This window comes from Nothobranchius furzeri, chromosome 15 (assembly GCF_043380555.1).
Source record: "Nothobranchius furzeri strain GRZ-AD chromosome 15, NfurGRZ-RIMD1, whole genome shotgun sequence".
Classification (NCBI taxonomy): domain Eukaryota; kingdom Metazoa; phylum Chordata; class Actinopteri; order Cyprinodontiformes; family Nothobranchiidae; genus Nothobranchius; species Nothobranchius furzeri.
The window spans coordinates 53,622,485-53,635,449 of record NC_091755.1 but is presented as its reverse complement, the minus strand read 5'-3'; the positions used below and the strand labels follow the sequence as shown (position 1 = coordinate 53,635,449).

Sequence of the window (12,965 nt, the reverse complement as noted above, 5' to 3'; positions counted from 1 at the left end):
TACCTGGTCTGATAGGTGACCATCAATGATCCTGTAGTTAGTTATACATGAGAAGCTTCTACTGATGAATGTATGTTACTTTCTAGCTGATAGACCAGGAGAACGTCTGTTTAAAAACAGAAAAACTAATTCCTGATTGCATTACATTACAGAATCCAGTGAGGATACTGTACATTATTAAGTATTAAGTAGAAGTATATATCGGGGGCTTATTAACATCCACATCAGCTCCGAGAGAAAACCACCGCAGGAGTGTGAGCTAAAGTCATGCAGCTGTTTTACAGAACAACGACGAGAACCCTGAACTGCAATTAACAATCTACTGCCAGACGGCCAATTTAGTTTTCCTCTAGCAGACAGAAGCAAGAGCCACAGCAGCAGCTGCCTACCAGCCACTATTGTGGGAGTCAAAGCATAAACTTGTTTTCCATTCAAACTTCACGCAGGACATGGTTCAATGTCCACAAATATTTTAGCACTCACTTTCAAAATGGCTTCTGTTGATGGAAATAACTGGTGGAGGGGTCACGTGACTGCACCTTGGGGCAACAGTCAGGAGCAGTGGGGCGGTAAATTAACTATTGAATATTAGACACGGTGAAAAGGTTCTGCACTCAAAGGGGAACCACAGCGATGTCTGCTCAGATGTCATCAGATAGAAGACGACAGGAGCTCGAAAAGATGCACAAAAAAGCAAATCATGGAAGCCCAAAGAAATAATTCAACCCCCCACTGGGGCCCCGTGTCGACTGTGACATTACGGGTAATGTGTGGGTGGGCGGAGTGTTTGGCCTCCAGCTGCTCGAGCTGTGCATCAGCTTCATTTCCTCCAAGTCTCACTGATGTGATTGCAGCAGCTACTGGGTTAAATTCTCCAAAAGAGTCTACAAGAAGTCCAGTTATTGCAAGGTTTTTACATGCTGCAGACCCTTACATCACTCCTGAAAAATCAGATTATCTTCCTCTGAGTTTACGAAAGCATGTGCTCTGATTTGATGTTCATGCTTTTCATGATGCTTGACTTTAATCTGAATCCCAATGAGCTATTTTAGGTTTAGGTTGTGTAATATATTGAGAATATTGGGAAACAGTTCAAAGACTCCATGTGCATCTGGAATTCACTGCTAATGCAATTGAAGATACCGGAAGAAGAGAACATTGACTTAACAACGGCTCTGAGTCACAGCTGAACTCTGAACTGTCTCGACTCCCTTTGAGCTAAAAATGTGTACTGGAATATTTAGAGAATAGGGAGCATACAGGATCCATCAGATAGAGCATTACTGTAGTCTGAGAGCTGAGCCGAAACAGTGGAATTGTTTCAATTAGAGATAATGTGCAACTTTGCTCCTGAACTCTTGGAACTTTATGGTAATTCACCCCAGCTGAAATGGACTTGGGGCTCCCGTTGTCATTATGGTCTCATTTTGGCCCAGTTTTAATAGGATTACTGGATGGATACTGATGACTACATCACTTGTTTTTAAACCACAGAAGGATGAGAAACAATTTGGAACTTAGTCTGAAACTATTAGAGATTTTATCCAGTCCTTTGGGTGGAAAATAATCCTGAAACAAGACATTCAAATTTGTCACCATAACTCTTAGTTCCCTTCAATGTACATTTCTCTCTGTTATTCAGCCAATATTATGTTCAGAGTATCCCTTCCTTTCCATTTTGGACACCAGAGAGTAGATTTCAGCTGGCATGTGTAGTCAAATAGATGCTAAGTGTATGACAGAGACAGATCTCTGCACAGGCCTGCTGTAGTTACATAGTCTCCCATTTTCAGTCATTTTATGTTAGAGAGCCAAGAAAGTGACAAAGCCCTGGCAAACCTGAAGAAAACATGGCATATGGTCAAAAACAAAGTGCCAGAACCAGATTGTGACATTGTTGATCAAAAGGCTTGGTGTCTCCAGCCTGTATGCACCAGTGTGCCAAACATCTGCCACATTAGAGAACTCAAGTGTAATAAAAACATAATGCTAAGACTCTAAAACGTTAAGCAAAAACTTTCGTACTACTGTCTTTCACAGTGCTTATTAATCGCATTTGTCCATCAAAATAATCGTCAGGTTTGAGATAGGTTTGTTTTAATTCAATGATTTAAAGAGCAAGTGTCATGTTCTGTCTATCTCCTGTCCATGTCCTCCCTGTCCGATCCATGTCCCCTCTCCCTTGTCTCTGCAGTATTTATTTTAGTCCTCCTCCTCATATGTCCTTCGTCCTTGATCCCTGTGTCCACTTGGATGGGTTTCCTGTCCCCTGCCACATTACTCTTAGCCACTCTTCTGCCCTTCATTGTTTTTCTCCTTTTCTTAGCTTTTTTCATTCGGTTCATGTATTCTCTTTACCATTGCTCATAGTTGTGTTTACTCCCCCAGCCTTCTAGTTCAGTTAGCTATTCTTTCAGCAATTGGTGCCTTTTGTTTCAGTATCTTATGGTTTCATCTGGTTCAGTCTTCTTGTGCTTTTGTATCGTCTCCCATCCCTCTGCTTAACCAGTCTCACCCATTGGTCATTCTAATCAGTTATCGGTGCGTCTGCTCCCTTTGTCTTTATTTACTTCCTCACCAGTATTTATACCCAGTCATGTTCGTAGCTCCTGGTTGGCTCTTTGTGTTTGTGCTTTGGTCTTCCGGTTCCTGCTCCACACTCAGACTTTAATAAACTTTTTGATTAATAACCTACCTGGCTTCCTCCTGGATTTCCTGCACTTGGGTCCTACAACAACCTCCATTTCATGACAGCAGGTTCACGGAGAAAACCTTTTTTTTTACTTATTGTTTTGGAAAATAATCGTTCACTCCGAGTTCAACATGCAGGCAGAATGTGAAAATAGTCTTCAACCCCATCTCCTGCACTAGCTTCCGATAGAAATTAGGTGGGAAACTTCTAGTTCCTGAGAAGGACTTACAAGGCATTTATTTCAACTAGAGACAAACTCTGTCAGGTATCTTGGTGTGACCTTTGACCCAGCTCTCACCCTGGATTCTCATGTCAGTTCTCTTGTTCACTCTTCCTTCTTCCATCTGAGCAACATTGCTAAGCTGAGTCCCATTCTGTCCCGCTCTGAACTTGAGACCGTAATCCACACCTCCTCACACTTAGTGTAACTCTCTTTTCACGTGTCTGAGGAAAATCTCCCTGAACCGTCTACAGGTGGTTCAGAATGCCTGTGCTCTGCTTCGGACCAGCAGTGATGCCGGTAATGTGTTACTCTAATACACCATCGTTTTTCAATAACAACTATTCTAATGCATTACTATTTCCATTCTAGTAATCTGACTAAAGCTACTTTTCCACGCCACTGTGTGTTACTTTTATTTCCCCTTTACTCAGGTCTTTCCTAAGCAGGAAAAAAGCGAGTTGTAGGTCAGCATGGCAAGATTCATAGGACCAATCACACCGTACTTTAGTCGCAAGAGTGAGGCAGGAAACTGCCTCACCAAACAATAGAACAGCATCGCAATGCCATTAGTAGGAGTATAACTTTTATGACACTCAACACCACCCTGCAGTAAACACCTAGCAAAACACACCAAAAAAAGACCATACACCTGGAAAGACGGCTACCCATAATGCACCTTGCCCGCTGTCTATTTCACACTGGTTTCTTCCTCCATCTCGGGGAGCGACGTCACGTCTGAGACAGGTCATGTAATGTTTTCATCCTTACCTACCAAACAAGGGCAGCACCTGCTAGCAAGCAACTACAGCGCAAGCAACAATGGTGGGAGCAAAGAGAAGTGCGTTTTCTAGCTGGAAATATAGTTACCATTTTGAGTTTGTATCAGCTAAAGATTAAAATATTAAGGTTTGTTGTACACGCTGTGCTGGCGAGAGAGCATCATCTACGTTCAAAAGCTCTACGCCTAACTTTCTTCACCTTATCTCATAGAGGAAGTTTAGCTGCTTCCCTTTCAGTCATCATCCAACTCTCATGACCAATAGATGAATGTCAGATCTTAGACAAGCCTCCTTCTTCCACTTTTTTCCAAAGACCCATGGTCTGAGACTGAGAAGAGCTTGCTCTCTTCACAGCCACTTCACACTCAGCTGTGCACCTCCTGAGTGCATGCTGAAAACTAATGACCAGACTGGAGACACCTGTGAAGACAACCGAGACAAAGTACGGCGCTTTAAAGTTTTTATTATGGAACACACAGGAATGTTACCAGTCTGAAGGACGGGCTGTAGCAGAGGCTTGGTCAGGAGGAGAGAGACGGAGTCAGAGCTGGGGAGATCAGAGATGTTCCAAAAAAGGGGCAGGCAAGAGGCAGAGTCCAGGATCCAGGTCCGAGGTCAGAAATCCAGGTAATCAGATGCACAAGATAATCCAGGCAGGGTGCAGGCAAAGGGGGTAATCCAAAGGTCCAGAACAGGATCGAGATGTGAGAGCAGAGGGTCAAGAGTGCTGGAGAATCTTCTGGCAAATGCTTTCAATAATCTGGCGCTGGTTTAGTGTTGGTCCTGGTGATTTATAGGGAGCGTTGCAGGTGGAGCTGATGAGAAGTTAATGTGAGGCAGGTGGTTTGGATGAGGTTGATGGTGAGCTGGTTGTGGTTGCTGCGGAAACGGGGCTTGGCTGGAGCAGGGGCATGACAGAAAGCATGTAAATACACTGAAGGAATGACAGTTACAAACTCAGCATCTGATCTTTAGCTCAGTCAGCAGAATGGTTCATGCTGTCATCACCGTACAGGAAACTCACAGCTCCCTGTACTTAGCCTCCAGGCAGCACAAATGTTCTTCGTGCAAACATCACCACTACACACACTCTTTAGAGGTAAAACTGACCATCAGACCAACAGAGATGCCATCAGGACGATCACAGCTCTGTATCTACAAAATACAAGTGAATCAAGATGTCCTGCTGATGGCACTGCTGATCAGAGGACAGCAGCTGAGATAACGATGTCACAAAAGTGCTTTACACATCATCACACTAAAAACGATTAAAGGTAGGCCTCACCCACACCAACCATGTGCTGTCCTTTGGGCCAGCATAGGCTCATTTACAAACATGGGTGAAAGCCATTCTGGCTCTCACCTGCAGCTGAATGTGACTCAGCGATCAGGAGGGAGGGACAGATGTTTGACCCACTGAGCGAGGAGCTTCAGGAATCATTTACAGCTAGTTGCCAGACATCCTCCATCCTCCTCTCAGCACAGCCCCTTCCCCCTTTTTCCCGATAGGCCAATTAATCATTCTGTCACCGAAACAGTGACCCAATCTGCATGTGGGACCGTTCAGAGAGACTGTGACAGAGCAGAGGACCTCTGCAGCACAGCAGATAAGCAACATCTAATAACATTTAGAAGAGAAAATCCTTAGCAAAGGACAAAACCAGTGAAGCTATTCCGGACCAAGTGCAATAAAGAAATAACGATGTCTTAAGACAGTCAGGGTTTCTCTTGTTTTTTATGGCAGTGCCTTGAATCTGTTCTGTTAAATTATTTTCTTAGTTGTTTTGAACCAGGTCAATCAGGTGAATGGATGTTACTTTAAGTTCTGACAAGTTATCATGGTCATTTTCTGTTACTTGTTCTGCATTTACACATTTTCACACACAATTTGGCAAAATAAGTGTTGCAGTTTGAATTTGCTGTTGTTTTAACATTTAACAGTTTTTAGTTAATTTGTGTATTTTGCATCTGTCTCAATAAAACAAAACATGTAAACCCATTTTAAATCACAAATCCCTACCAACACCTTTAGTCCATCTTTGATGTGTCTGGGTTTTTATATGACAGTATATCAAGCCATTCCTGAAGGTTTAATAAGATTTATGGTTTAAGAAGACTGATTATGTATGTTGGAACTGGATGCCAGTGATTTCTTAAAAAATCTAAATGTGTCTCAGAAATTGCACGCAGGAAAGTCCCTCTAACTAAACCACCTTTGATGCTCGAGGTAAAGGTAATTAAACTTTAGAGCTTCCTCTGTTTACTTATGTTTCTTCCACTCTATCTTCTTTCGGGAAAATAGAACCAGTGACTTTTCTAACAAGCAGATGATCCAAAAACATCAAGAATAGACTTCTTTGTCTATATCTACAATGGTCAGTAATTGTGATGATTTTAGGCTTCTCATAGGAGAAGTGTCTCTATAATGGCAAAATTATCAAAAGGTTTGTGTTTATTGATTTTATTTATTTGATTTTTGCAGATGCAGCACCAATCCGTCTATCGATCTCACGCTCCAGTTTTCCCTCACTCGTGAACAAGACCCCGAGATACTTAAACTCCTCCACTTGGGGCAGGACCTCCTCCCTGACCCGGAGAAGGCATTCTACCCTTTCCTGAATCAAGACCATGGTCTCAGATGTAGAGGAGCTGATTCTCATCCCAGCTGCTTCACACTCGGCTGCAAACCGCTCCAGCGAAAGCTGAAGACCACATTCAGATGAAGCCAACAGGACCACATCATCTGCAAAAAACAGAGACCTGATCCTCAGGCCACCAAAACGGATGCCCCCAATAAAACCATCTGATCTTATTGATCATGCAACTCATATACAAAATATAGATAACTGTACACTTGTTTATTTTTTAAATTAATATGGTTTTCTAAAATGAACCTTTGGAAGAAAATGTACTTTAAAATTCACTTTGGCTAAAAAGATTGTGACAAAAGGGTTTCTGCTTTGAGAATATGACCCGCACTTGTATAGCGCCTCTCAGAGTAAGGACTCCAAAGTGCTTTACACCACAGTGTATCATTCATCCATTCACACACACATTCACACGCTGATGGTGATGAGCTACAATGTAGCCACAGCTAACCTGGGGCTCACTGACAGAGGCGAGGCTGCCAAGAACGGGCGCCACCGGTCCCTCTCACCACCACCAGCAGGCAAGGTGGGTTAAGTGTCTCGCCCAAGGGCACAACAGCAGAATTCTCTGTCCGGAGCCGGAATCGAGCCTGCAACCTTCCGATTACAGGACAACCCGCTCAACCTGTTGAGCTACTACCCCCCCCCCCACCCCCCACCGAATACCATCTAATATATAGTAAATTGGCTTGCCATACTCCAAGCTGCAGGATGATAGGAATGGGGATCTTTCCTGGTAGGCATAGGCTTTTTCTACCCAACACCTGATATTAGCAGGTGTAGACATCAAGTTACATTTGCAATTTAGTGCTTTTGTAAGCAGTGTTCTTGGAGCTTTTAATATAGTTTTTGTTTCTGTTCCTGTAGTACTTGTAAAAAAAACCTTTTTCTTCAGTGGATTTGCCAAAAACGTCCACTTTCCATATCTTCTTCTCTCTTTTCCTCATTCTGACAGGTGAGGCTTTAGTCAATAAGGGGGTGGGGGAAAGGAATGACTAAGTTCAGCTGTTTAAATGTATTTTCAAAATATCTTTTTGTAATGTATTTTTTCTTAAAAATGTGGATCACTCATTTAGTCAATACCTTTGCAGTGGTCTCTAGCAGGAATGAATGCCTTGTAAGTTGTTCTCGGTCAGGTCATCTGTTTTCTGTCAGAAAGCCCTAACCTCAACCCTAACCCTAGGAGACTATTTTTATGTTCAGCCTGGATGGAAAACTCAGAGAGACTGACTGTAATCAGAAATAATCATTGAAAAATATTTTTTTTCAAGTTACCAAGCTATTAGGCAGAGTTAAGCAAATTTTAAGATGACGGTGGTCCAGTCAGTGGAGGCGTCAAACAGAGCATGCATGGATGCCTTGAATGAGTGAGGATGACGTTCCGGGAGGAGTCGGCAGGTGTAGTGATCTGATGGTACACCGGGACAGCAGCAGCATGTGAGAATGAGAGTGAGTGAGTACAGCGAGGCAGAGGGCGTTTGAATAAAAGCCTCATTTAACTTTTGATTTCACATGTCAGCAAAGTTCTGATAGTTTGCATAAAAATTATGTTTTTGCTCAGTATTTCTTCTCAAATTTTCAACAAAAATAGTTTATTTAAAATGTTATCTTTTTGTCTTTTCCTGAAGATTACCGGTATCTTGGAAAGGGGGGTCGTCCTATATTTGGGTCACTATGGTATAATCATGCATATGTAATCAGTACTCGGTTTGAGCCCTTGTTGCTTTTACTGAAATAAATGAACCCTTGCTCAATATTGTAAGTTTTCAAGTTTCAGCTGTAACTCGGTCCAATGTTGAAATAACCTTTGGCTTTCAGTTAGAGCTCAGAATGTGTGTTTGACTGTCAGCTACCAAAACTCCTAAATTAAAAAAGTTGGTCTTCCCAAAAAAGCTGTGAAGCAACCGCAGCTCATTCTGAATGCTGCTGCTAGGGTCTTGACAAGAACCAAGAAAACCAAGCACATCACTGTTGTTCTTAAATCTCTACACTTGTTACCAGTAAACTACAGAATTAATTTCAAAGTGCTTCTACTAGTTTATAAATCACTCAGTGGTATGGGGCCAGAATACATGTTGGATCTTCTTCAGGGCTCGGAGATCCTTAGGAAACAGTCAGCTAGTAGAACCCCAGGTTAGAACCAAACAGGTGAAGCTGCTTTTAGCTACTATGCAGCACACAGATGGATTCAGCTTCCTCATGGCCTCAAATTTATTTATTTATCACAACAAGAGTTGTCTCAAGGCACTTCACACAGTAAAAATTCCAATACAGGTCAGTTCATTAAGCCAATCAGTAAAATGTTTTCTATATAAGGAACCCAGCAAATTTCATCGAGTCACTGACGAACAGCTAAGTCCTTCAGGGGTACTTCTGAGTTTAAAAATGCTCATTAAATATGTATGTGGAGTAACCAGGTAGGTAGGTTTTAACGTTGCAAATCTGCAACGCCTGCCTTCAGAGGGTTAAGGTACGTAGATCAGAATTAAACCAGGAAGCCAACTTCCTGTAGCCTAGTGAACTAGACCAAATTCTTGCTTATGTCAATATATAGTCTGGCTTGCTAGGCTAAACTTTCTGTGCCTAATTACCTTCTTTTTTAAAGGGGCAACATCATCTAATGCCACATGTAAAGAAGAAGTAACATTATGAACTAAATCATCAATTTGTGAGGGGCTAAAAATGAAATATTGCCCTCTGCTATGTTCCTCTGAGATGCTGAAGACAGTAAAGACGGAACAGTTGATTTAAAAGATGCAACAGCATTGTCAGATAGAGACTGACTATAGTGAAATTTACTTTCATATCTAAAGAACTCAGTTATAATAATCTCAAAGTTATCAAAAAGTGGTCCGAGAGGACTGGATTATGTGGAAAGATTGTTATTTCCTCATACTCTATGCCATAAGTCAGTACAAGGTCTAATGTATGATGGCAGGAGTGGGTGGAGCTATGTATTCTTTGGGTAAAACCAATTGAGTCTAAGATATTACTAAAGTCTACATTGAGGCTATCATTTTCAATGTCCACATGAATATTAAAATCCCCCACTACAATGACCTTATCAGTATTTAGCACCAAATCAGATAAAAAATCAGAGATCTGATCCAAAAACTCAGAGTAAGGGCCTGGTGGACAATACAAAACAACAAACAAGAGTGGTTTTACAGTTTTGCAATCTGGATTAGGAAAGCTAAGAATAAGATGTTCAAAAGAACTGTAACTATGAATTGGTAAGGGGTTGGTTAATAGGTCTGAATGAAAAAATGGCTGCTACTTCTCCTCCTCGCCCTGTACTTCAAGCAATATGATGATTTAAATAATTTGAAGGAGTCAACTTGTTTAAACTAACATAGTCCTCTTGCTGCAGCCAGGATTCTGAGAGAGAAAGCAATAAGGTCTGATTATTACAAATCAAGCTAACTAAGACTTTGAAAAAATAGACCTAATGTTCAAAAAAACACATTTAATTTTTCTAGTTTTCTGATTAGTTGAATTTGTTCTAATTTTTATGAGATTTACATGATTTGCTTTATTAAGCCTGATTTTTAATCCATGTGATTTTAGGCGTGGGCAGGACACTGTCTATGGGGTAGTAGGTGGGTAACAGTACAGAAGCTGCAGAGGGGTGTGTTAAACTACGACTCTGCTTCCTGGTCTGGACCCTGGGTTGTCATGAAGGACTAATAAAATTGGCCATGTTCCTAGAAAGAAGAGTGGCTCCATCCAAATGTGCTCCAACTCTGGTAACTTTTAAATCAAAATTGAAAACCTGTATCTTTTCATCAGCCTTTGAATAAATGTGCTTTTGCTGCACCTTCTGCACTGTATTTGCTCACCGTTTAACTTTGTTTCTTTTTAATTTTTAAATTGTATTTTCTGTCACGTTGATTTTAATGTTCTTGCTGTTCTTGCTAATGGAAAGCATGCTGAATTGCCTCTGTGTATGAAACGTGCTAAATAAATAAAGCTGTCTTGCCTAAATTAAGCTCAAAACCTGTGAAACTGACCTATGAACAGTCGTTTTGTATACGCTCATAGATCGATTAGCTTTCTTTCCTTTGAAAAGTTGAAATTGTAGCCATACTGCTCCATCAGCGCTGCTGGATGCTTGGACCAGTGACGGACTCTGTTTAACACTGCCGTTGTCTGCCAGCAGCACAACATCACACCGGCTGGGTCCAAAGCTAGGAAGGCTCATCCCCCATCTGCAGCTGACAGCGGCTGAGTCTTCATAGAGATAGCCATGGTAATAAGTCAGAGAAAATTGCTGACTCATCTCAGAGAGTGCTCCGTCTGCATTTATCATTTTAAGCACTAATTTACATTTTGAACATCCATTGGGGAGTTTCGAGACAAGATTTCAGTGTAGCAGCAAGATTTGGAAAACAGCAGTGGTGAAGTTCAGTAGGGCACATCTACGCTAGCAATCTGACGGCTGCAGAGCTACAATGAACTTTTTGTTTTCTCTTTCTCTTTGAGTTTTCCAGCATTTACCCACCAGCTGCCTTGCAGAAAGCCGAAAGAGACCGAAATAAGATTGGTGATGTTCAAAGCTTCGACTCGTTTTTTGGTTATGTATGAGAGAGTCTGAGTATTTTTTTTGTGTGAGAGCCACTGGGAGCGGCTGCCTGAGGTACGGACTTAACAAGCCTGTCGAAATGTTATAGAGGCTGACAAAAAGGAAAAAAAGAAAGGACCTTCAAAGCATGCTCAGAAGCTAATAAACTCCCTCACTATGGGGTTTAGAGAAGTAAGCATAAAGGAATAAGCCACAACAGTAAAATCAGTACATCAGCTGTTTTAATACAATGGCACAATGGCCATCACACAAGGATTGCCCGTAAGAGACACAAAAAATGCCTATTTCTATTTTAATCAAATTAAATGGGTAGAGAGGACGTTTTAAAGGGCCTATCCAACATCCATCCATGTTCTATACCTACTTGTCCATGCAGGATCGCAGGAGGCTGGTGCCTATCTCCAGCAGTCTTCAGGCAAACAGGCGGGGTATTCCCTAGACTGGTTTCCAGTCCATCGCAGGGACACATAGAGACACCCATCCATGCACAGGGAGAACATACTAACTCCTTGCAGAAAGACCTCAGGCCGGGAAGTGAACCCAGGACCATCTTCTTGCAAGGCGCTTACCACTGTATCACTGTGCAGCCCTTAAAGGGTCTATATCATGCTAAATTAATTCTTATGAGCATTTGACCATGTAATATTTTGATTTCCTTATTAAAAACACCCCCAAAGTGCTTTTTACGAACAGCTGGACCAGCCTGCCCCACCCTTCCCTATCGGTGAGGTGCCTGACCTGCACTCCTCCGCTGGATGGAACACTGGTAAACATAATGATCAAGTGGGTGGAGTCTAACTTTAAAGGCATTGTAGCTCATATCCAGCATCAGCCAACATTTTCTACAATTAACATTCAAACAGCATTTCTGCAGGAAATTTATTTAGTTTAAATATATATTTATGTTCGTCTGTCTAAGTTGTCCTTAGGTGTGAGTGTGTGTGTGTGTGCATTGTTTGTCCTGTGTGTCTGTGTTGCCCTGCGATGGACTGGCTCTCTGTCCAGGGTGTACCCCAGCTGATTGCCCATTGACCGCCAGTCCACCCCCCACCCCCCACCCCCACCCCCACCCCCCACCCCACCACCCCCTCCGCGACCCTACATGGACAAACGGGTTCAGAAAATGGATGGGTGGATGGATGGATATATTCATGTTCCTGAAAACACCTGCTTGATAAATACTTTTCATATCATATAATATATATTTGCCCCCATTACTCCCGATGGATATTTATACCTCCCACGGGCACCTCCGACCCTGGTTGTGTCGGCGCTACAAGTGCATCACAACCAGGACAAACAGGTTCAAGAACAGTTTTTTCACGAAAGCCATAACCACCTTAAACTCCTTAGATACCCTTAAGCACGCAAATAAGACAGAAAACATCTAAATCAACCATGAAAATTGCCCCAAAAAAATTGGCAGCACATATTTATCTGCTGGTCATGACCTCTACTTATCAGCATCAGTATCAACAACAGAAAACCCATATCGCCCAATCTTTAAATAACATACTAATTAACATGATTCTGGTGGATGTGAGGAAACCAGAGAACCCAGGGAGAACCCATACATGCATGGGGAGAACATGCCAACTCCACACAAAAAGGCTGATGCCGGAATTTTAACCTGCAAACTACTCACTGTGGACCAACTGTACCTCCATGCAGCATGATCATCTGCACTTGTTTACTATAGCTCAGAAACCATGTGACTCCAGTGAGCTGCTGACAGACGGAGATGCTATTTCAGATCACTAGAGCAAATGTATATAAAGTACAAATATGTGTACTTTTGAGACATATGTATTATAATGCAAGAGTAGGATTGCATGTTTTCTGATAATGAAGGACATAAACAAGTGTTACATGTCAAGAGCATCTCAATACATCTGAATTAAACTGGATTTATTAAACTAATAATGCTAATGACAGGCTCCCTCCAGATTTGGACGAGTCAGCGGACAGCAGAGAGGAGTGCAAGCAGTCTAAGATAGGTTTTTGTCCTTGGTACGGTCACCTCCATGCTGCCTGAGCTGTC

General features: G+C 42.0%; 1 protein-coding gene across 4 annotated transcripts in view; it reads right to left on the bottom strand.

Annotated features, from left to right (window-relative positions):
- Positions 1-12,965, bottom strand: part of LOC107391261 (synaptotagmin-2) — an 85,830-nt gene that overhangs the window by 24,129 nt on the left and 48,736 nt on the right. The gene's annotated exons all lie outside the window — the stretch shown is intronic.